The following is a 24,761-nucleotide window of genomic DNA, read 5'->3' as shown; positions in this document are numbered from 1 at the left end:
CAGTGCACAGCGAAAAATACTTCATATATTATAGCCCAGGTTTGTTTTTTTGAGTAAGAATTACTGATGTGTGCAAAGAGGATCTTTTCTAACAGTCTGTAAGGGGAGAGCAGGTCTGAAACAGACAACAGCTGGTAGCAAAATCAGCTTTCCGCAGCTCTGCAGAGGGCTGGCCATTTCCCTTTGCATCAGACTCAGCTCTCGGCAGCTTCTCCAGCATGGGCATCTCCTTTGAGCCTGTACTTGCCTCCCTAAAATGGCCTTCAAAAAGCTAAAACTTTCTGTGTCCCAAAGCAATACCTTCCTACTTCTTTTTCTGGCATGCATCTTGGGACACATTTCACACTTCTCCCATTTGAGGGACTATTTTGTAGCATATACTAGCTATGTGCTCTTAGCCAAGCAAATTTTAAGTAAGCAGTATATAATGCCTCCATTTCTTTGAGGTTCTGCATTGTACCTTCAGAAACAGACACAGGATTACCCATTTGAAAATTTAATACTGTTCTTTTAGATTGATGGGCCAGATAATTGATCTTTCTGCTGCCTTGCTTTTCTTTTTCTTTACTTGCATTTTCCTGGATAAAAGCTGTTCCTTTTCTCCAGTGGCATTTCTTCAGTAGATTCTAATGATACGGGCAGTCTCCTCTCTGATAGCTGGTGTTTACTTTATGCCAACCACAGTAAATTAAATTATGGTTTCAGTGCTGAGAAAAATACATTCCTGATGATATGCATGCTTTTGCTTGTCATAGTGGTACTTGTAGTTGTATGTAGAGACTGACTTGAGTCCACCCTGTAGCAGTTGCAGGCGTAACATCCATTTTTTTCATTTCATTGTAACAGGTAACTTGAGTGAAGCCCTGTATTTGCAAGGCATTTCTTCTTTCTAACCTGCAATTTTCTCCCTGCTGAGGAGCAGCCAAGCTGGCCTTTTAGTGCAGATTTACTTATAATGGTGATATCAGTTGTGGTTTTGCTTTTCTCTTCAGTTTCCCTTTGAGTACTAAACTTCTAGTATTTGACATTAAATATTTAAACCTTAGGAGTTTTCTCACATATCATGATTCTGTTGGTCAGAAATCTCTAGCTAGCTGAAATGTGTAAAACTGACGAGAAAAAAAAATGTCAAAAACTAAGACCCCTCCATAAAATGTCTCTGTTCTTGTGCTACTGAGGTCAGGCAGGTGTGTAAAAAATGCCTTTGCTGTCTTGAAGTTCAGTTTTTCATTTGAATAGCTTATTGGTAGATAGATAGTTGAAATTTTGAAAGGGCTGTACATGCCCTGGTGATGAAATGTGTTTTAAATGTGATGATGTAATCTGCACAATACATTTCGAGTGAAGGGCGTGCTGAATCCTTTAAGCTTTACCAGTCCGGAGTGCCTCAAACAGGACTTGGTGCTGGCTGTCATTGCCCTGGCCCTGCTGGACTCACACATGCATCAGAAAAAGGCAGCGAATTGCCACCCTTATGATGTGCCTGTGCGGACACTGCTTTTGCTGGCACATACTAGGAATGTCTCATGCTTGTCATCCTCTTCTCCCTCTGGAGCTTCCTTTTTCTTGGAACACACCACAGCCTTTTCTCCTATTCAATTATGTTGACCATGGATGTGGATAAGATAAACCATCCAAAATCTCATAACCCAGAGATGCCCAGTGATTTTTCATGCTGCCTATCCTCTGAATGGCTGCCACTGCCTACACTGTGCCAACAAGTTCATCTGCCAGTCACTTCAGCTAGTGGGCCTGTGGGCAAGAGCGACCTCTTTCTTGCAGATGAGAGGCTGAATCAAGGCTGTGTAGTGAGGTTCATGTTGCATCCCAAAACAGCATCAAGAAACTACCTTCCTCCTCCTTAGTCTTTGCCTTGTATGTAGTGCAGATTTATTGATGAATGGTAAATCTGGCTTCATGACAGTTGTAGTTTCTACTGGATGGTGAGACCTGTGCTGGATCCTGAGCAGCAGGGCCTCCTCCCTCTTGGTGATACAAGGTACCCCCAGCCCCACCCAGGTACCTAACACAGAGCATAGAGAACATATGTATATGTTACATTTTTGTCCGAAAGGGCAAGGCAGTGATGTAATGTATGTGCATATGTTTCAGTGCCTTCCTTAGAGAACTCTCTCTGTTTCCCCCCAGTCATGACTCTGTTTCCTTGGTGGAAGTCTCAAGCTGTTCGTGCTTCCACTCTCTGGTTTCCAAACCCTCAGTCTCTTCTACTACACTTGAATGTGGCCAAGGCCTCTGTCCTCACCTGTCATCCTTTCTGGCTGCTCTTAAAAGCATCCACTTCACTTTCCAGCATACACAGATGCTGTCACAGTCTGGTGGATCTTTTTGCTCTTCCTTTCCATTGCTTTCTGGAACGAACTAACTGTTCTGCTCATGAATATTTTGCATATGCTTAGGGCTGCTCCTAGGATTCAGGAAGAAACCAGCACCTGGATTATCTCAGTGCTTGAAGCAATCTGCAAAAGAAAATTCTGTTTCTTGTCCCCTGCATGAGGAATAGCCACTCTTCTCAAAAGAAGCTTCCCAGAACTTCCTCGTGCATAATAAAAAATGAGCTCTCCTTTTTTCTATTTAGCTGGAAGGCAGGCCTGGATGGTTGAGGAAAAATGTGGTCACAATCCTACATAATCCTTTCCAGCTCTTTTGAAGGAAGATCTTTGTCTACTTTTTTCTCTCTCCTGCTCTTACTGTGCCTACCACTCAGTGTCTCATCTGGACTCGCCTATGCTCAGCAGCTTTTCCCTCTGAATCTTCCTCTTCTCACATACCAGCTGCCTACCCTCTCATCCAAGCAGCTTTTCACACCATATAATGTTTTGGTGTTTTCCTTTCCCAGCGATGCAGCACAGTGACTTGCCAAGCCAGGACACACCTCTGTCTGTCAGGGAATGTGGAATATCCGTGGTGTGCTTCAGAGAGCAGAGCAAAGGGAGCACCTGGGAAGAAGTAGCTAGTACAGGGCTGGGGGAGTCTTCAGTTGTTTGGGAAAGGTGAAGGAGGAGGGCAAACACAGCGAGGAGCTGTGTGGTACTTAGTGGCTAGTGCAGCATCAGTCTTTCGCCGTGGGGGCTGCCAGCCTATCCTTCTCTAGCTGTGGTCAGTTCTGGGTGCCTACCTCCTGCCACCTCTGCCCAGTCACTGCTAGCTGCCCTCTCTGTGGCTTTCCTTGCAAGAGCGACCTCTTCCTCATGGGGCACAGTCTGCAGTTCCACATCTCTCCCTTCCTTGTTTCTCCTGGAATCAACAGTTCTCCAGCTGGCTGGGAAAGGCAGGAGAGGACATAAGGAATGTATCACAGGATTGCATAGAGGAAAAGATGTGGAAGAACTACTGCTGTAGCTCTCATTAGTAAGAGTGGTGTGACGGTGAGCTGCTTTGTGACTTGGTGGCATGTGTGTCTGGGACCTCTGCCAGAACATCCATTTGGAGTGAGCTTTGTGTGGTGGTGATACAAATAGCAGAGGAGCTCACAGAAACCAGAGAATGTCAGCTGTAGTTGCTGCTTTGCTTTTCATTTTTATTATACAACATGTTAGGCCTTTAAAGTGACTTGAAGTACTTTTTTTCTGTAGTAAATCAAAGCTTTCTAAAGCTATTATTAGTAAAGAAATCCTTGAAACTTAGGAGTAGTTTTTGATGTTAGAGAGACTAGAGCAGGCAGCTTGAATGTTCAGAGCATCTCCCCATTCCTGAGGTTCGTTTCAATAGAATCTGTGTATCAAGGCCAAAATACTGAATTTCTCTCTTTTTTTTTAATCCAAACTGCAGTTTGCTTTTACCAGAATATAAGGGGAAATGGAGGCCCCTTGGGAGTCTTTGTTGCCTGTGGAAGATGAGAAAGGCTGATAGGCCGATCAGTCCTTTCTTTAGAAAGTCTACGGATATTTGATAAGGAACTTGAGCTACACTTTTGAATTTTTGTATTAAACATTAAAATAATCTTGGGGTTGCCTTTTTTTTTGTGTGTGTGAAAGAGAGAAAACAAGCAAGGGAGAAACTGATTCCTCCCATGTTTCTTTTATTCAGTATAATAGAAAAGAGTTCTCCGAGTGTGACTGAAGGTAGTAATAAAAAAGAGTTCTCTGACTATGGTTAGAGTGTATTTGTTCACCAGTCTTGTAGGAAGTGGCATTTTCTGTGCAACAGAAAAACACACAGCTCTCAGGTACTTCTCTCAGTTACAAGAAAAGCAAATGGCACACCCAAAACAACCCAACAAACACAAAACATCCAACTCTTCAAACCAAACTGCAACCAAATTCCCTAGCAACACAACTACTTATTCTAAAATTTTATATCCTCAAATTATAATTTTATTTTCCCTCAAAAATGACTAAATTAAAATAAGGACAAATTGCCAAGCTAATTATTAGTGAGCAGTGGTTAAACTGCTCCTGTCCTTCTTCCCTCAGTCCACTTGACCTTAAAGCACAATAGATGTTAGTATCTTATGCTTGTGGTTCCCTGGTGCCCTGTTTCTGCTAAAACATCCCTATAATGAATAAAACTGCTTGTATTTCCTTTATGATATGTTGTGCATGTTGTACATGTCCCATCCCTTCTATCTGTCATCTGACTATGGTGCACAGCAGTGGGTATCTCAGGATGATCTGCATTTTAAGGCACATATATGTGTGTTTGAGAGTGACCTCAGTTTCCTGGTAGCAAAGCCATTTTGGCTGTTTCTGGACTTGTCCAGGAACCTTAGTGTGTTTTATTAATGGCTATGTTTAGGAGTTTGAAATGAAAATAATTTCTTAGGAGCTTTATGAATATAGACCAAACTGACTGTGAATTGATATTTGTGGCATAGAAACTCTGTAAGTAAATAAAATGTAACTTAAAGGGCTAATGGCTATATCCTTATTAATAGGGACAACTAGTGAAAAGGCAGCCAGGGATATGGCTACATTTAAGTTAGTCTGGCTTGTTTGGCTGATTTTATTGCTCTTAACTTTGTCCATATGCTGAGCAGAATTCAAGGGGCTTCTTTGTGTGATACTCTGGCCCTTGTTCAATGGAGTTCTTAATCACAAGCCTAACTTCAAGCATATAGATAGTTCCACTTGTCACAGGTGTTGACAAAGCCATCTCCAAGTGTCCATTTGCAGTCTTCTCTAAATATAGCCTGTTGTATTTTCTGCTAGCATAAGAAGTTCATCCTGTGTTATCTTCCTCTTCCTGCTTTTTCACCCCCAAAACACATTAGACTCTTTCAGACTGGAAGGATTTCATTCCTCTTAACAGAGTGGATGAGTTACGGAAAAAGAAATGTTTATCAAAATGGCTATGGATCAAAATTCTATGGATCACGGAAGTTTCAAAGTAGAGTTTGCACCAAGAGGCTAACGACTCCTCAGAGTGACAAAATTATATCTCTAATGAAAAGAATTTCTACTTTCACATGCATAGTTACAGCATACAGAATGGTTGAGGCTGGTAAATACCCTCAGGCATCATCTAGTCCAACACTCCTGCTGGGATCAGGGTCAGACAGAACACATTGCTCAGGACTGTGACCCATCGTATTCTGAGCATGTCCAAGGATGGAGACTCCACAATCTCTTTGGGCCACCTAGTCCAGTGTTCAGTCACTCAGTAAAAAGTTTTCTTGTGTTTAATTTGAGTTTCCTGTATTTGAATTTCTGCCCATTGCTTGTTATCCTGTCCCTGGGCACCACTGAGAAGAACCTGGCTCCATCTTTTTTGCTTCCCCCCATTAGGTATTTGCACACACAGATATCATCGCCCTGAGCTGCACCAGGCTGAACACTACCAGGTCTCTCAGCCTCTCTTTATACATCAGATGTTCCAAACCCTCTCATTGTCTTCCTGGTCCTTTGAGACTCAGTCCAGAATATCTGTGTCTCTCTTTTTCTGGGGACCTCAGCACTGCACCCAGCCCTTCAGCTGTGTCTCACCAGGGCTGAGGAGAGCAGAGGGATCACCTCCCTTGACCTGCTGACGATTCTCTGCCTAATGCAATGCTGGACACCACTGGCCTGCTTTGCTGCAGGGGGGCATTGTTGGTTCATAGAGACAGTTTGTTTATCAAGAACCCCAGGTCCTTCTCTGGGGAGCTGCTTCCCAGCTGTACTGTGTTTTGGATTATTTCTGCCCAGGACGTGGCATTTCCCTTTGTTGAGCTGCATGAAGTTTCTGTTGGCCCATTTCTCCAGCCTGTCCAGGTTCCTCTGTATGGCAGCAAGACCCTCTGGTGCATCAGACATTGCTCCCAGTTTTGTATTGTCTGTGGACTTGCTGAGGGTGCCCACTGTCCCAGCATCCAGATCATTGATGAAGGGGATAAATAGTCTTGGCCCCAGTATTTTCTGCTGGGGTACGCCGCTAATGACTTGTGTCTTGTTAGACTTTTTGCTGCCAACTGCAACCCTTAAAGCTCAACAGGTTCATTTTCAGTCTACCTCACTGTCTCCTTTACTGGACCAAACCACATTGCTGGTCTACTAGGTTGTTATGGGAAACTGTGTCAAAGGCATTACTGAAGTTGAGATAAACAACATCCAATGGTCTCTCCTCACCACCAAGCAGTCATCTCCTTTTAGAAGGCTGTCAGGTTGAGCTATTGGGTTGATAGGAAAGCACTGAGGATAAAAGAACAGCTAATACACTGTTGCATTACTTTCTCAGACAGTGAATTTGCTAACTAGCTGCTCAAATCTCAATAGACTGTGAAATTCAGGTGCAATTTAAAGCCTGAAGCTGGCTACTTTTAAGATGAAAAAAGGTATTTTAAGTTACCTTAGCAAATAATTAGTGAAAATTTTCAAGCTGTTTTTTTTAATTCTAGATTAAAAAAAAATGGACATGAAATCAGTGCAAAAATTATTCTTGAACTTTGGATGAAGCAGGTTAGCAGTAATAATTTATGAAATCTTTAGGCGTTAAAGGGAAGACGACCTTCCTTCCATATAACACTGGAATTTTTTTCTTGTTGTAGGTTAAATCAGAGTGAAATCAGGAGTTTATGATTTTGTGTACCCAACTGGGCTAATTTTTGTTTCTCCTTGTTGTAGTTAATTTTTTTAACTTCTGTGGTAGTTAATAATTTGTAAGCATTCAATTCTATACTAGATTTACAGGGGGTAGCTTTGGCTCACTGCCTGCAGAAGTAGTGCTTGCTCTTTTTTTTTTCTTAAAAGTTTTAATGTGTTGCAACTCTGTGGCCACTGTTGAGTCATGCTGTGTAACTAGGCCAAGCAGGGATGTCTTGCCTATTTCTGTCTTTCTAAGGATATTTCTAACATTTGGCTCTAATTAAGAGAATGAAGAAATGAGGGACAACAGGATATTTTTTACATGACCTCCCATTACTTAAGGAGAATGTTAAACTTAACAGTTTGAGTTCTTTTCTTAAAATGAAACTAGAGCTTTGGTCATTTGTAATATGTAAGTGCTTTCATGGGGAGAAAATATGTGATGCTAGAATAGGAGGTTACTGAAAGGTCACTTTAACAGCAACGGAAGGCATAACATGAGTCAATGGCTAGAATCTGAGGCCAGAAAATTTCAAATTAGATGCAGGGTTCATATTTTTAATAAGAGAGGTTGCTAACCTTTAGAGGAAACTGCTGGTTGACAAATTAAATATTTCTATTTAGTAAAGACTAAAAGATTTCCTGGTAGATGCAGTGTAGTCAGACATAAATCTGTCCTGTATTCCAACACAATTGAACCTAGTGCTAGGGCAACAATTGGGAATAAAATGGCTTGTGATAATGCAAAATTTTAGATGAGACCAGGGGTATTCAGCATCTAACTCTAGTTCACACACGGTCCCTCATCCAGTGCGCCACCCTCTGTTGCTGTAGCACTCATCCATCATGAGATGGGGTGAAAAGCAGCATGCCCCTGGGAAGATTGTGGCTAATAGATACTTCTGATAAGACATAGAGTTGTTCAGCCTTTAGATCACTCTGCATCTGCTCCTGAGGTTTTGCCAGCGAGATCCTTTGGCAGTGGTAACCTGTCCCTAGGGCCCTCTCTCTGAGGGCAGTCAAGGGTGTGCGGGAGCCCAGCTGTACCACTGCAAAAGCACTCCAGCATGGGTCCTTGAAGTTCAGCTAGTGTTGCACCTGTATAATGTCTACTTGAAATCTGGGATTAGGTATACAGAAAACATTGAATAGGGCACACATGGATATAATCATTTAGAAAGTCAAGGTGATCTACCCACAGTCAAAATGTGAAGACTGGAAAATCTGGGAGAAACTCACAGCAACTGCCCTAGCAAAGTTCTCATCACTGGCATAGCATAGCCATACAGCAGTGGAGCTGAGGAACCCCATAACTCCCCTTAAGAGACAGAAAATGGTCCTGTGATAAGATCTGGGCAGGAAATGTAGAAGATAAGGATCCCATCAATGCAATTTTAAGGCTGGAGTTGGCAGGGGAAGTAGGAAGTTAGACGGTACTGTTTAACCTGCCCTCCCACATTATAACTCACACATTCTGCACAGTAATTCTTCTGTGAACCTCATCACTTCTGTTGAACTCAGTCATACTTTTGTGGAAAAACAAATGCAAGATGAGGATAGGCAAGGAAGAAAAGTACTGTAGCTCAACATGTCTATTTATAAAATGCAGAAAACATTTGGCTAATTAATAAAGACATGGCAGTGCAGATAAGGTACCCTCTGATCCTCAGATGGAAGGCAAAACAGATAACAACGTGTTGTTTTCTTCTTGTGATCCTGGGTGTGTGTAAGGCTTGAAGATGAGTCAGCTGTGAATTAATAATGTGTGGAGCAATTAAGAAACCCATATAATTTAGTGAAATTATCTTCTTATGACAGCAGAAAATACACTTAAGCTCCAGTAGCTAGGTCATAGTTCTGTCACCACTTGTGATCCTCCCACTGAAATCACTGGGGCAGTGACAGTGTTTGACATCATGCTGAAATATGTCCATAGTCCCATGAATCAGAAATAACCGACTGTTGTGAATCAAGTCTGAGACTTCAAAAAACCATGTCAGTGCATCGGGATTCAGGTCCCACTGAACTCCAGTAGTCTTCTCTAAAAATCTCAGGCATGAATTTCCAAGCAGATTACCTGCTGTTATCTGACCCACCTATAGAAACTTCAACTATGAGAGAAGTTGTTTATTTAAATAACTGACCTGAAAATAAAAATGGCATTGATAATGTTTTTCAGAAATCAATCCATTATAATTCCCGGGACCTTCTGTTCAGGGCACAGGAACAGCTTTGATCCTTCTGTGTAGGGCTAAGAGATGATAGGAACTAATACGTTGTTGGGAAATTGGTATTTGTTGTGAGATTTAGTTTTTGACTGTCACACATTGTAAGTGGTGTGTTTTTGTTGTTGTTTTTACTATATGCATTTTATTATAGGCTTAGGGACTAACCAGGAATCATTATGCAAAGTGTCATCTTCATTTTGCAGATGGTTCCTGTTCCAAGTTGTACTTGGCATAAATTTTCATAGAAAAGAATAAATTATTTGGTACCTAAGGAAGTTACTCGTTTGTGTAAGCAGAAACTTTCTTTGTTACTGAAATCAAAGAGGGTACTCTTGAAATGCCTAACTCCCCTGGTGTTTTGAGATCCCTTTCATACTTCCATTTTGAATCATCTTGTTCTGTTGAGATAAAGAGGTAGAGTCACCATTTTGGAGGGAGCTCCACATATATGGACTTTATAAGCCATATAAATGAAAACACAGGATTTGATTTTTATTATATGAACCCTGCTTTTATTGCATATACCCCACTTTTAAATTTTAAATATAATTAATGTCACAATGACCCTACAAATATCTTATCCAAACTTTTTATTTCATAATGTCATATCCAAATACTCTCATCATCCTATATCTTATCTGCCCCACCTTCTCAACACATTCCAAGCTGCCCAGTTAGCACATCAAGCATTTCATTGCCTCTTATTAGCAGGAAACAATTCCATCTCCTGAGTTATGGAAAAGATATTATATGTCTTTTAGGCCAGGAAACAGAACTCTTAATCTGCTGGGCCTCTCAGAAATCCCAATCCTTATTTACACCACTGAAATTACTTAACAAGCAAACAAACCAACCACCATAGTCCACAGTGCATTATAAAGTGATATTTGTCAGCATGATTGCATGCCCTGAATTCACCGCCTCTGTGCTCTGAATATTTCTTAAGTTTTGTAGGCAGCATAACAAAGGAGAATTTGTAGAAAGAGTTGGAAGATGATTATGTGAAGCAATTGACAGGTTTTTTCTCCAAGTTGGCTAGCTCCTTGAGGGATGGAATACTGTCTGATAGAAGATGCTGACTTTACCTGTTAATAGAGATAGCTGTTTCTAGAAGTTCTGCAGATGTTATTGTAATTACTCTGAGTATTCAGATCCAGGCTTGAATCTCTGGATTGAGTTGTTTCTTGTGTCACAGTGCCTAATATTGCAGCATAGCCTGGTAGGGGTATTTTACACTAGCATGGAGTACTTTGAAAGCTGAGACAAAACGGTAGGATCTTTCTGCAAGAGCTTAAGATCAAATTCTGAGGCAGTTGATGGAAAGTTGTGGAGTTTGTTTGTTGTTGTTGTTTGTTTGTTTGTTTAATGGGAGGCCCTATTTTAAACATTTCTCTTTGTTAGAGAGACTTGGGAACTGATTTGGGAAAAGAGCCTAGCACAGTGTTGCTTCTCTGAAAGAGGCTTGTAAGAGGTACTGATGGAACATAAAGGTCCTCAGTGTTACCCAAAGACTGCATTTGGATCACTATGCTTTGTAGTTGCTGGAGACAGTTTATCCTCTGAATTGTCTAATCTGTTTTGAACCCAATTTTACTTAACCTCTAGAACATGCTTTGTGAGTTTGGCAAATTGTAGAGTGAGGAAAAAAGCTAATTTTTTCCTTACTGTGTTTTCCTTATAAGCAGCTTGTTAAGGTATTTGTGGTAAGCACCTGTGCTCAAGGGTGGCTTGCATCTGTCTTTCTGTTCCTTTGTTTATACTGAGTGTTGCTGACATGGTGATATGTCCTAAATATAAAATTATGACTTAAAGGGAAGTATGAGGACAAATAATAATTTGAAGAAGATTATATATTCTCTGAACAGATATCGGCTTTTAATGTTCACAGACTCAGTTTCAAATAAGATAAGAACACATTTTTTTAATGAGCTTTTGAAACTTACTGTAGCCCACAAAGCAGTTTGGGATGTTGCTGTTGTAAACCCACTTAGTTTTGTTTAAGGAATGCAATCTGCTGTTATGTGGTGGTGTGAAGTTGGATTGGACTGTTTTAGTGGTTATTGGGTCATGCTCAACCTGAAGGCCTGTGACAAGTGGAATAGCACAGGGTCTGTGTTGGGACATGCTCTGTTTAACATCAGTGACCTGATCAGATGCACATTCATCAGGTATACAGATGACATCAAACTGGGGGAACCAGTCAGTACGCTAAAGCACAAGGCTGCCATTCAGGGGGACCTGGGCAGGCTGGAGAAGTGGGCTAACAGGAACCTTTGGAAATACAGTAGGGCCAAATGTGGAGTCCTGTATCCGGGAAAAAGGCAATACAAGCAACTGACTGTAGGGAGCAACTGTGCTGAAAGGGAATGTAGGGATGTGATAAACAGCAGGCAAACGTGCCAGCACAGTGCTCTGGTAGCAAAGAGGGTTGACAGCATCCTGAGCTCTTTTAAGAGAAGCAGAGTTAGTAGATGAAGGGAAGTGGTTGTCTCCCTCAGCATTCAGGAGGGCACATCTAGATACTGTGGCTGGTTTTGGCCCCTTGAGCACAGGAAAGACGTTGATAAATTGGAATGAGTTCAGCAAAGAACCACCATGATGGTTCAGGGCCGGAAAACCTGCCATGTGAGGAGAGGCTGAGGGACTAGGGCTGGTTCAACCTGGAGAAAAGATGGTTTCAGAGGGACCTGACAGCTGCCCCTCACTGCTTGTGTGGGAACAATGGAGGAGAGGGAACCAGGCTGTTCACAGTGATGCAGAGTGGTAGAGTAAAAGTAAACAGATGTAAGTTGAAGCAAGAGGATTTCTGACTGGACTTAGGGAGAAACCTTTTCTCCACCAGGATGATTAAGTAGTGGCTGCCCAGAGAGGCTGCACAGTCTTTGTTCTTGGAGGTTTTCAAGACTCACCTGATCTGATTTCACAGCTCATTCTACTTTGAGCAGAAGGTTGAACTGGGAATTTTCTGAGTCCCCTTCCAATCTGAGTTATTCAGAGATCGTAGGATCTTTCAGTTACGCCAAGATTTCACCCAGGGTACATCTGTATGTGCCAGGCAGTGTCAAGCTTGATGTGCATTAAGGGTGAGTTCAGTGCATAATTTGCACTCTGCTTCTTTGGAAAGCAGAGGGCACATTGTTTTTTCTTCAATTATGTGGTACTGTCCCATCCTGCAGTAGGTATGTGTCAATTTGGGAAAGGTTTTTTTAATGGTATTGTTTGTCAGGGTCACTCCTACTCTGTGTGTCTGCTTGTCTTTCCAATGAGGATATGAAGGAATAAAGCAAATGTGATCCTGTTACAACTCCCCTTTTCTTTCTGTGGTAGTAAGATGGACCAACGACAAGATGATCTTCAATGCTGATGAGACCCATAACATAGTTAAGGAGTGCATAGAAAGTGTTTTAGGCAAGGCAGATTACAATCACAATAAAGTCAACCACTGGACTGCTGCTATAGTGGAGCAGTCACTGACATATCTGGTGAAACTTGAAAAAACATACAAGTACATAGTTACCTATGCAGTGATGCAGAGGAGTGGAGCTGGTCTTCACACAACAAGGTCGTGTTTCTGGGATGCCACAACTGATGGAACCTGTGCAGTGAGATGGGAAAACCAAACAATGAACTGCATTGTCAATGTGTTTGCTGTTGCTATTATCCTGTAGCTGCCTGGAAGATAAAGATAACCATCACCTTTAAAAAAAAATCATCCAAACGTATGGCTAAATATTTCAAACTATTATTTGTTTCTGTATGAGGAACATACAGAAATTCTCTACAGAGAGCATTGTAGTGGGTTGGCTTTTGGATTTTTTAGGCCTTCCTTAGCAACAGGGTCAGAAATCTAAGGAAGTATTCCATATCATCCCTTTCCGTAACACAACATATAAATAAGGTGTAGATAAGAGAGCTCGCTCTCTTTGCTCTTCTGGTGGCTGAAGGCAGCAGATCTCTCCGTTGACGGTTTTTGCTTGTATAGGCCAAGGCCTGTATGCTCCGACCTGCCATTATCTCTGTTCCCTTCGGGAGGCATGGGGAGTTAGTTCTGCTGTCTCATTCAGGGAAGTATTTAATTCGATTTTTTTTATTTATTCACTAGCTCTATAGTAATGGTGTGTATTTGGAGGATATTTGTTTTAGTGGGTTTTTTTAATCCCTGTTTTCCCCTTCCCTTTTCCCATTTTTCCTCCTCGGGAGCTTTGGCTGTTCAGGTTTTTTTCTTCCCTCTCTGGGGAGTAGGCTTTATTCTGGGTCTCAGCAATTTGGCGGAGAGCCAACTCGAAACTTACACAAGCATACAGTCTAAGCCAGTTCTCATCGATTAGTTATCTGAAAGCTAGCAAAAAATTTTAATACCTACATGTATCTATCTAAAGAGAAAGTTTTAGTAATTTAAATATTCAGAAGTATGTTAATGAGATGATACCACAAAGATTAATACCATTTATGTCAAAGCTAATATCAAAGATACTTTATTCGAGAGGAACAAAATCCATCAAATCATGTATCCAACCAGTTATTTTTATTAGACTTCAGATTTGTCCTTTCTCCTGTCATCTGCTTATTTTTGGCTGTTGCAAATAAATAAATGAAAGTACTAATCAATTTCTCCACAGTACAGTTTTGTGTATGATTCCTCCACATGGTTTCAAATGTAATACAATTAAATTCCTACTGTCTTGCAATGTAAAAATTGTAAGTTCTACCCAAGAGAAAGAAAAGAAACTGGAAATAGCCTAGAATATGTTATCTTCTTGGGTTTTGTGCTGTGTCCTAAAAAAATGCAGCAATGTCATCTCTCCTATTGTCTAGGAGCTGTGATAAACATGATGATTAAGAAGTATTCTTGTTAAGGATTGTTGCCATTAGTGCTACATGACCTGAAATAAAATCCAGTTATAACAATCTAGATATGCTTTGTTGTGCTCTGAGATACCTTGACATTCATGAATGCGCTGCTGTTTGCTAGATGTTGTCTGTGTTCCTTAAAGCTCTCGCTTTAGTGCAGCTGCTCCTTATTTTAGTGGCAGATTTACATAAAAGGTTTCATGCTGGTTTGTGTTCTCTCAGTTGACAGATGCGTTAAACTCCTACAGGAAGTGTTCCTGCTTCGCTCACTGGCACCCCAGTCAATGATTTGGTCATTGATGTTTCCAGGATAATTTGAGAAGCTCAGTTGAGTATGTAGTTTTCGACATGGCATTTAGAAGATATCCCATGCTAGGGATGCTTTGGAATTCTAAACCATAAATATGGTATTGTATTGTCACTTTTATCAAAAATGCACAGTGGAGATCTTGATGTACATTATCTCTGTCATGCTTGACATGAAAATCAGGTAGATGCTTATTCATTGTTTCACTGGAAATATAAGAGCTCTCAAACTCAAAAAACGATGCTCTCAGTACGGAGTATCTCTGTTAGCTCTTCACTTTCAGGAATTAAAAATAAACTTGTGAACTTGCGGAGTAGAAGGGAAATTCATGAGAAGCTGATAGAGAACTGATAAACATTAGTGGGGTTTCCTGTGATGCATCTCATTGCTGCCAAAGGTGTCAACAGTAGCAACATTTTAATTCCAAGAGCATGAGTTCAGGGACACTGATCATTATCTTGTTACTTGTGGTCCTTTTCTTTCTCACACAGTTCCCCCAATTTCCAACAAGATTTCTAAAGGCTGAAGAAAAAGCCATGACCTCTTTCAGAGATACAAACTGGCTGGGATAGAGTTGGCAATACCCTCTGTCCGTTGAGGCATCAGCAGCTGGTACTTGCTTCACAGCCTAAATATACGTCAATCAGCAAAAGCAGTTCCGCGTTCTTTACAGTGAATGTATTGGTCATTCACATGGTCATTATTAGTGGTCCAACTTAGCCAGAACTTTACAAAGTTATAACTGGATGGATGAACCCAAGGCTGCAGCAACACAGAGCCCAGTGTGGGGTGGGACACTGCTACAGATAGGGAGCTGTCTGCCCTCTACCCTACCTTCCCTGTCCAAGGACATGGAGATTTGTCATTCACTATTCAAGCTGTGCTCTCGGGCTGTGGATCCTGGAGCAGGACTCCTCGTCTTTCCATTCAGTTCCATCAGTGTCCACTTCTGTTGTGCATCCTCTCTCTATCTCTGCTCACGGTGCTGTGGCTGCTCATGGCATTGCTACAGAGTTATCTATCAACAAGGAACATGCCTTGCCCACAAAATCTTGAAACTTTCTGATGCCTTTTTTTTTCCAGCACGCTGAAATACATGCATAGCTATGAACTGCTTTCTATTCAGCGTCACCAAGTTAACTCTCTTCTGAGTTATTACTTACACTGAGTCTGACTTTACTTACACTGCCCTGTTCTCCTTGAATGTATGTTTTGTCCTGCACAGTTGTAACTACGAGTATTAAAGACTGAATCAGAAAAAGTGCAGCTGATTTTTCAGCTCCTGGGCAGTCAAACAGGCTGAGAGTTAAGAAAAGACACCACCAAAAAAAATACCCCAAGTCTATAATTTGTAAATGGAATTAATTTTATCTGGAAGTCACTGAGACATAAAAGATGCAAAATTTGAATGTTGTTTCGATAAGCTACCTTTCAAAACAAATTTCACTTTAAAACCTCAGAATGTCAATAGGTAAATATGCTTGTTAAAAGCCAGCAAGTACAAATATATCTTTAAAATTAAGCAGAAAACCCCCAAGCTATTACTGGTTATTCAGAGAAAGTAGTGGAATATATAAACCCCTGCTCAGTACTGAAAAAGACCTCATGAAAATGTTTGGGTTGCTAAGAAAATTATTAAAAATTAAGAAAATGCTGAAAGCAAAATTATCTTCACTATTTAGCTCCTTATGACTGTGTACTCATGAATTACACAGTAATATGTATGTATTTTCAGCAATAGCACTGCATCATTACAGTGGAATGAATATTGGAATAGATGAGGGGGCTTCACTTAAGTTTCATTTAAGACTTTCAACAAAGACAGGCAGTTCTTAAATGATACTCTGTTTCCCTGCAGGAAGTATATTTACCTCAGTGGTGTAGGCACAGTACTGTATAATGGCTTTTCAGTGGGTTGGGTTTTTTCTCTTGTTTTATTCTACAGCTAGTCTTCACACTGAGCTGAGAAAGGATAGCCTATAATTTAATGTAATGATGGTTACTGCAGAGGTAATTGTTGCATGGATGATATTAAAGGAACACTTTGCAGCTGATGAGCACTTCACTTCCCATTTCAAAGCTAAAAACCTCAAAACACACACACACAAAGAAAGAGAAACTGCATAATTTAGATCTCTCTATCAGAAAGCATTAGAGCATTCTCCAATATGAGGAATATTTATCATCTGTCCTCATATGTGATTTGCTGGCATAACCAACAAAGAAAAATAAGGCAAAGCCACCAAATGCTGTGATTGCAGATCCTCTGTTACTGGCATAGTAACCACTTTTTGAAGTTTGGGAATAAATGAGTAGATATTTTTAGACATTGTTTCATAATGCAGACACCTATGTACCATCATTAAAATTTGTCTCTGTCATTAGTGTTCATAATCGTGCTTGTATGCTGGCTGGCCTGTATGTCCCTTTGTGGGAGTATGCTCTGCTCTAGAATTAGTAATTAGAGTTTGGCTGTATTCTGCTCTTCAGTTTGGACTAAGTCATGTTGTGTTCATATGTGCGTTGCTTGACTTGTAGGGCATCTGGCTTGGAGGGAAGACATGAATTGGGGGAAACAGCTTCTAGTTTTTTGTTAAAGCCTTCTAGATTTCCAACAAACCTGCAAGGCTGATTTAGTTAATGTGCAAATTATGGAAGGTAATCTCAAAGGACATAGCCATTCAGCAACAGCGCAGAAGATGGCAGAACCGCTGTGATGTTCAAATATGCTTTAATGGTTTTAATAAGCGGAATATACTGCTGCCTGCTTGCAGAACCAGGTCATGAATTCCTTATCTTGTAAATCTCTACTGAGCTCACACCATTGACTAAAAACCCACAATAGTTTCTTTAGGAAAACATGTCTAAATTGAAAGCAGTGGCCAAATATCAAGTTATTTAGATTTTAGAAGTTCAGGGGGAGTTTAGATTATCAGAATATAAAAGATTGCCATATTTCTCTTTACTTATACCCATATACTTTGCTGTGTAAGAACTACCAGCTTTCAGCTGCCAAGTTATAATCCATATGAGACTGAATTTCAATAACAGACAAAATTATTCTTAAGCACAACTTATGTGTAGACCTGTTTGGGGGACACCAAGGAATTGTGTAAATGTTTTCTGTAAAGGTAGAGTATCCAGGTCAATCATGTAGTATGTTCCCGGTATCTTAAATTTGGGAATTTTCCTACACTTCAGCACTGTCTCTCCCAGTGTACCAGGTTCGGAAATGTGACTGATAGCCAAGTGGCTTTTCTTTTAAGAAGACTCAGAATGCTTGAACAAATTAACAGGTTGTGAGGGCTTCCGAAGGGAAATTGCCCAGACTGGAGCTTGACTGAGGAGAGTTTGTCATCAAGAGGAATTCTCTGACATCTAAGAAATCTTTCACTGGGAGGAGATGTCCCTTAGAAAACACTGCCAAGCACTTATGGAAATACTTGAGCTGGAAATTGCTAACTAATTGACTGACTGTGCCTTTTCTACCACAGCCTTTTTTTAATTTCTTCTTCTTTTGTGGTTTTGTTTGGTCGAGGTTTTGTTTCTTGGGTTTTTTGTTTGTTTTCTTTTTCTTTTTAAATCAGGCAGTTAAGAAACCAAAGACATTCCTGGCCAGGATGGTTTCCTTAATTGACTCAATTTTCCCATTTCCTCCCTTGCTTCCGCTGACTGTGCTGGGACAGGAAGCTCTGCTGCAGCCTGCTCAAGACTCATCTCCTTTTGCTGCTCATATTGAGAATTTCACTAGTCATTTGCAGACCCTTGATCAACCACTGACTGTGAACACTGAGGCAGGAGACTAGAACACCTGCATGCTTTTGGTGCCCAAGGGCAGCCAGAGGAACTACTTCACTTGCAGGGACAGAGAGGTTAGCGCAGTCTTCTGGGAACTGAGAGGTGTGGTTTCAAACTTCCTTGTAAATGAATTGTGAGTGTGTGGGGATGTTGGGTGAAAGGCGTGAGTGGCAGCACTAGTCTTCATATCTCATTGCAAGGACTGTGACTTTGCTTGCTTTTGACATGTATTTATCCAGCTCTGGAAGAGGATTCTAGGCTGAGAACCATAAATGGAGACATACCTCCTTGTGACTCTGTGTTAGGCTCTCATGTTATCAAGGGATGTATGGCTCAGCATTTCTCATTTCTTTATTTCTTGCTCAGTTTGCCAGCTATTGGACCATGCTCTCAGAAGTCTCTCTCACCCTATGCACAGGATCGAGGGAGCCTTAGCCTTCAGGAAAGCCTCTGAAAGTCCCATAAAAATCAGTCTTTGAAGTCTTCCAAGCTGAATTTCCCACTCTTCATTTGTTCAGACCTCTGTTGAACCCTTAGCTGTTTGGAGGAGTTTTGTCTTTTTATGCACAAAACACAATACCTTTCATCAGCATCTTTTCCAGGGAGTGTTGTTCACATTTCCCTTTTTCTCTACAGAAATGCAGAGCTTGCTTGCTTCTGAAGCCTGAAGTGCTCAGCTTGAAGTATTGGAGTAGGTATCCCAATCTGAGTCAATTCCAAAATACAAAACTTGTCTTTTCTCATCTTTTTTCTTTTCTACTCTATCAGGCTACAGCTTTTCCCTCAAGATGACACATCAGAGTAGGTAGGTGCCAACTACCCTGCCTTCTCAAGGAGTTTCCCTTCAGCTTCGTGAGCCTCAGGAGAGACTAGCTTTTCAAAGCTCTTCTCAGCATCCTCTGGGACTGTGTCAGAATTTTTCCCTAAAGCTTATACTTCTTGCTTCAGTGCTTCAAGCTGCTGGTCATTTCTTCCTCTAGTAAGATCACTTCTTCCTCAATGGTGCTTGACAAGAAGTTTGGAATTGTCTTTTCTTCAGTTAAGATATTTAGCTTCTGTGTGCCTCAAGGGCGCTGTCTTTCAGGCAATTTAATGCTTAACCCTCTGGTTCCCTATTAAATGGCACACATCTCTGTCTCCAAGAGCAGCTGGAGAAGAGAGAAAAATTGCCTTGCAGGCATTTTGTGATCTTGCCAATTTGAGAGGCATTGAGTGGAACTGCAGGGGTTGCATATGAGAATCTACTAGGACGTGTGACTGCTTTCCATTGCCATAGTGCTCATCACCATCCTTCTCTCTTCCCTCAGCAACTTCGACCTTGAGGCCCAAGAAAATGCCATAAAGGAGAAATGAACCTACACGAACATCAGGATGTGGTGTCTGAGCATTATCAGGCATTAAACAGGTTACTTTCCTTCAGTTGGAAGGAACATCCTAAGTAAAGTGAGTATTACAGTGTGTGCAACAGACTGGCAAGATGAACCTTGTGACTATAAAATATTACCAAGACAGCTGCCCCATACAGTTTTTCTGATCTTGGTGGCAGTTGGTCTCATATGAGTGCTTTGCTGAACATCTCTGTCTGCAAGGAGGCATCTTGGAAGGGCTACAAAAGAGGCCTGAGGACAATTTGTAGCATTTTAAGCTGTCAGTTCCAAACCAAAATATTTTAATATAAGTTTACTTATAAGTTGTAGTACCAGTCAGGAAGAATTTTACAAGCTGAACCTGTATTTTTCTGTTGTACTTCCCAAGTGTAGGTTGCAGTATTTACTGAGGCTCAGTGATGGTACCAGAGCCCAAATATGGTTTTTATCACAAAATTTGCATTTCATGGTCGCAAAAGGTGGAACTTGGAGGGAGATTTTTCACAAGACCAGGTAGTGATAGGACAAGGGTGAATGGCTTCAAACTGAAAAAGGGTAGGTTTAGATTAGATATTAGGGAGAAATTCTTTACTGTGAGGGTGGTGAGGCATTGGAACAGGTTTCCCAGTGATATGGATGCCTCATTCCTGGAAGTGTTCAAGGTGGGATGGGGCTCTGAGTATCCTGGTCTAGTGAAAGGTGTCCCTGCCCATGGCAGGGGGTTGGAACTAGATGATCGTTAAGGTCCCTTTCAACCCAAATAATTCTATGATTCTAACTAGACTGGCCACTTTCACTTTCCTTTTTAGGGGTTATTTTTAAAATGTTTCACTTTCTGGCTCCCCTCCCTTTGACCTGTGGTGTAATGTTTGGACTAGAGATGATTCTGGGGAAACATTAAATCCAAACAAACTCCCTTCCACCCTGTTTTTCATGAAATCTTTCTTGGATGGTCACTAATGTTCTATTTTTTTTTCCATTACATTCTCTATTAAACACAGACACACACTAGAGATCTCATGGTTAGTAACTTCCCCAAACTAAAGCAATTTTAAATGCTTTTTTGTTTGTTGTATTTTGGAAGGCAATTAGAAACACTCTGGTGCTACTTTTTATGTTTGTTTAATTTTTCTTTGTTTTGGGGGAGAATTTTTTTTTTTTTTTTTTTTGCTTTGCTTTGTTTTTCCTGAGGATGAGATGGAAGAAGTGAGAATTGGAAACCCTGGAAATCCTTGGCAGAATACATTTTTCCCCTTGGTAGTATGTCTTTAAATGAGGAGAGATGAGTTGTTAAAGCGTTGGTCCATTACACTCTAATTTATGGAAATTTCCAGTAGCGGCAATGCCTTCAATCATACCTAAGGACATACGAGTTCCTTCTTTCACAGCCTATGGTGTGTTAGCTCTTCCTGGAGCCATGCAGACCATGCAGATGCCACACAGGCAAGTTCTGGGAGCATTTCGAAGAGAGATCTTTTGTGGGGAGTGTGGCAGAAGCAGAATTAACTATTCAAATCTTGCCATTAGGAATTTAATAAATCAGTTCTCTGTGGCTGATTCTCCACTAGATACATCCCATTAAAGAAAGAAATGAAGCTCAGACACAGAAGAGGAGACAGGACTAAATGATCAGGGTAGGTGTGAAGGTGTGATGTGAAGGTTTGCTATGGCTGTGATCTGTCTGAGCCTATTCCAAAGCATGACTTCCCAACAAGTGGCAGTATTTCTCTATCTTGCTTTATCCATGCTTTATCAATTTATTTCAAGTCTCGTAAAATCATGAACTCAAGATGCAATAAAATCTCTGCTTGCTTTGCCGGTGTCTAACATATATATCTTCCTCTGCGCACCCCACACCTGGAATAACATGACAAGAGGTCTCCTTCTCGTGTCTTCACAGGCTGCCTTTGTGTCAGGGGTTTTAAATCTAATAGTTTGCTTTGTATCCTATTATTGGATAAAATATGTATTTCATATGTTTCTTTGGTAGTGCAAGTATCTTATGAGACTTACATTCTTCCTGCTGGAGTGTTTTTTTCAAAAATATCTGGTTTGAGTTGATGAATCTGAGAACTATAATCTGTATTTTTATTTTGAGCTTCTTGGCACTGATATGTAATAAATTTACTTCGTTACCCCATCCAAGACAAATACTGCTAAGTTGAGGGTCATGAATGTTTCATATCAATATCCTGTCTTTAATAAATCCTGGTAACTTCTGCAAAAAATCTGTCTGCTTTCTGTTTCGGGATATTCAGGAAGAGAAATATGGGAAAATGAAATATTCTGGTCTGGGACTTCCATGCTTTTCACAGCCTCTGTCTCCTTTTTCTTCCTGGTAGATATCTCCAGGATGTGCAAACTCATCCGGGCTGCAGCTGAGCCCCGTGACCGGAATGGAGTTGGTCCATCCATGCTTACTGTGACTCACTTTTCAAAATGTTCTAACCTCTAGCATTTTAAAACTGCCCTCTGAATCCTAAATTCTTTATGTATAAGAGCTTCCTATCCAGTCAAATATTTTCTCTCCATGGCAGTGGCAAGCAAAAGCCAGTATGAGACTTGTGGATTAGTGGAATAAACAGAGAAAACCTAAGTGATGGGAACCGTGTGCTGTGCCTGGCATATGGCTCTTGGCTGGGGCCTGCCAGCACTGCTCATGTTAGTAGTAAAAAAGACTTTCTCAGCATAATATTACCTGGTCCTTGGATTCTGCCAGTGTTCCTGTTTTTCCAATAGGCCAACATCTATGCTGGCAGCTTGTTCAGATTTTCTTCAATTACTTTATCTGTTGGGTATGGACAAACAACCTTCAGGGTAAGCTGATGACTTTGTGATGGAGTAACCTAAAGTGAAAGAAAGTAGCTGAAATAAGAATATATTAAGACTATGTGGTTTTATTCTGGTCAGTTTCAGGAGATGATCCATAGGGCCCCTGCCACTACAAAAACCTGGTGCAAGGGAAGATTGTCACATCATTCATTAGGTGTAACACCACCTGTTATCTACAACAAAAACTCAAGCTATGTTCTCATAACAAATGAAAGCTATGGCATAGTACTTTCCCAAATGAGCTGTGATACCAAGTTTTCAGTTTATTTTGGAAGATACTACCAGGATATAATTTCATAGGTGGATTTTCTGGACTGTTGTAACTTGTCAAAACACACTTCAGTCAGTCAAATTACTGGAATTCCCTGGGGGAAAGCAGCCTTCAGAAGAATGCGAACCACCGTGTACTAGCACAAACAGTTTTCCCATCTGTTGCATAATAGGGTGACTTGCTTGGTTATTACATGGTTGGTCCTTTCCATGCTGAAAGAAGTATTTGGAAGCAAAAGTCCAGACTACATTCAGTGGCCTAATCTTTTTTTGAAGTCAGGTTTTGAAATGAGGGAAGAAACCAAAGTAAGGTAAGCTTAGGGAACTCATCTCCAAGATGAAGGGAGAAAAAAGGTGTGTATGCAGAAGACAGAAAGCATGATTTTGCAATTACAGCATGTAATAAAGACTCCAGAAATCCTAAGTTTTTAATTCTGCCACATATCTATCTACCATTCTCCCCTCTCCCTGCCCTCTCCTTTATTAAAATCAGTCTGGATCTTGGAGCCCTGTGAGGAAGGACACACATTGTCTTTTCTGGCTGATGTTGCAGAATATCAGGCCCCATCGGTTCTGCAACACACCCACAAACAACAGCAGGGTGGATCTAGATTCAGACCTGTGGGTGGGGGTACAGGACACTTCATGTCCTGTGTAAATAAAGAGATTATGTGTTAGTGTTACTTCAGACAGAAAATGTCTATAATATGTATAAACTATCCTTTGTTCTGGGAAATGGGACTAACACCAGATATTAAAACCTTTGGCCTGAAGCACATGGCTTTATCGCTTGTTGTTTGGTTTGCTTTTCAGCTCACAGAGCAATACTTTCCCACTCTAAATACAGCTTATCACATGAAAAACGAGCACTACTATTGCAGTTGCTGTGACAGCTCCTGTTCTGAATGAGGCGTTCCATGTGGAAAGCAGCAATTCCACACAGCCCAGCTCAAGGCTCACTGTAGCTAAGGAGAACTGCTGGCTTGGCCGAAGCTTGCTTCATGATGCCTAATTTGAGCTGACACTGTAACATCTGACCCAATGGTGTTTTATAATTGGTATAGGCTTGCTGTGTTCCAGCTGCAGTTGCTGGATCAACATTTGCTGGTGGTCTGCTGAGAAGTACGTGTGTGTGTGTGTGTGTGTGTGTGCGCGCGCGCGTGTGTGTGCACGCCCACAGGTGGGGTGTTTCTTCCACTCCTGTTTCCAGGTGCAAGCAGACTCAGTCACAGAGGAAAGAGGATGATGGTTGGTTGTCCCCAGAACTCATCATGTTTCCAGGAGCTTTATTTGTGTTGGTTTGTCTGGATTTTACTTGTGCCAACAATGGTCACTGGACTTTCACTTATTTCATGTTTTGTAGGTAATTGTTGAGTTTTAGGAGGCCAACACCCTGCTGCTGGGTCAGGGTGGCGTTGAGTTACATCTCACTGTGCTAAATGAGTCCTGCTGTGCTGTCAGAAGGAGGGATACTCAAAGGAAGTTACGCTGCCCTGTGGTCGCAAGGGAGACCTTGGAGACTGCTGGAAGGGTCCCAGTCAGTTAACAACCTAGGACATTCCTGGATAAAAATAAGTGAAAAAAACCCAGCTGCTGAAGGAATAAACTAAGTCAGTAGTGTTTCTGTCACTATCTTTTCTGGTACCGTTCTGCCTTATGTACTTGCTATTGCAAACAAGGTCTGGGCTTGTTTCTGTGTCACAGGCTTTCTTTTTTTTTTCATGGGAGACATGGTATAGCCAGAGCAACGGGTCATCTTCTACACCTGGTAGTTCAGGCTCACCAAGTGAGTTTCTACCTAGGAATTCAGATTTTCATGGCAGCCTCAAAAAAACCCCCAACAACCCTCCAACACCACCACCAGTTCAATCAGGAAGAGTGTTGTAGGTAGTTAATTAAAAATTGGGTAATGTTAATTCTATAGTCTGGCTAGGTATATGCTCCTGTAATACATAAATAATACGTTGAAGGAGGGAATTAGAGAGATGGCTATTTCTGCATTGGTAAAGAGAGCAGCAGTCTTTAGTTTTGAAAACAGCTGGAGGCTGGTTTGGCAGCAAAATCTTAGCCCAGCAGTTGTCATGCTTTG

At 41.1% G+C, this 24,761-nt stretch overlaps 1 protein-coding gene and 1 pseudogene across 4 annotated transcripts in view; both read left to right on the top strand.

The window, feature by feature from the left end:
- Positions 1-24,761, top strand: part of CRADD (CASP2 and RIPK1 domain containing adaptor with death domain) — an 81,331-nt gene that overhangs the window by 38,719 nt on the left and 17,851 nt on the right. The window lies entirely within an intron of this gene.
- On the top strand, positions 11,315-12,915 carry LOC113955244 (annotated as a pseudogene).

This window comes from Corapipo altera, unplaced genomic scaffold, assembly GCF_003945725.1.
Source record: "Corapipo altera isolate COAL_440 unplaced genomic scaffold, ASM394572v1 1, whole genome shotgun sequence".
Classification (NCBI taxonomy): Eukaryota; Metazoa; Chordata; class Aves; order Passeriformes; family Pipridae; genus Corapipo; species Corapipo altera.
This window is presented reverse-complemented; position numbering and strand designations above follow the sequence as displayed.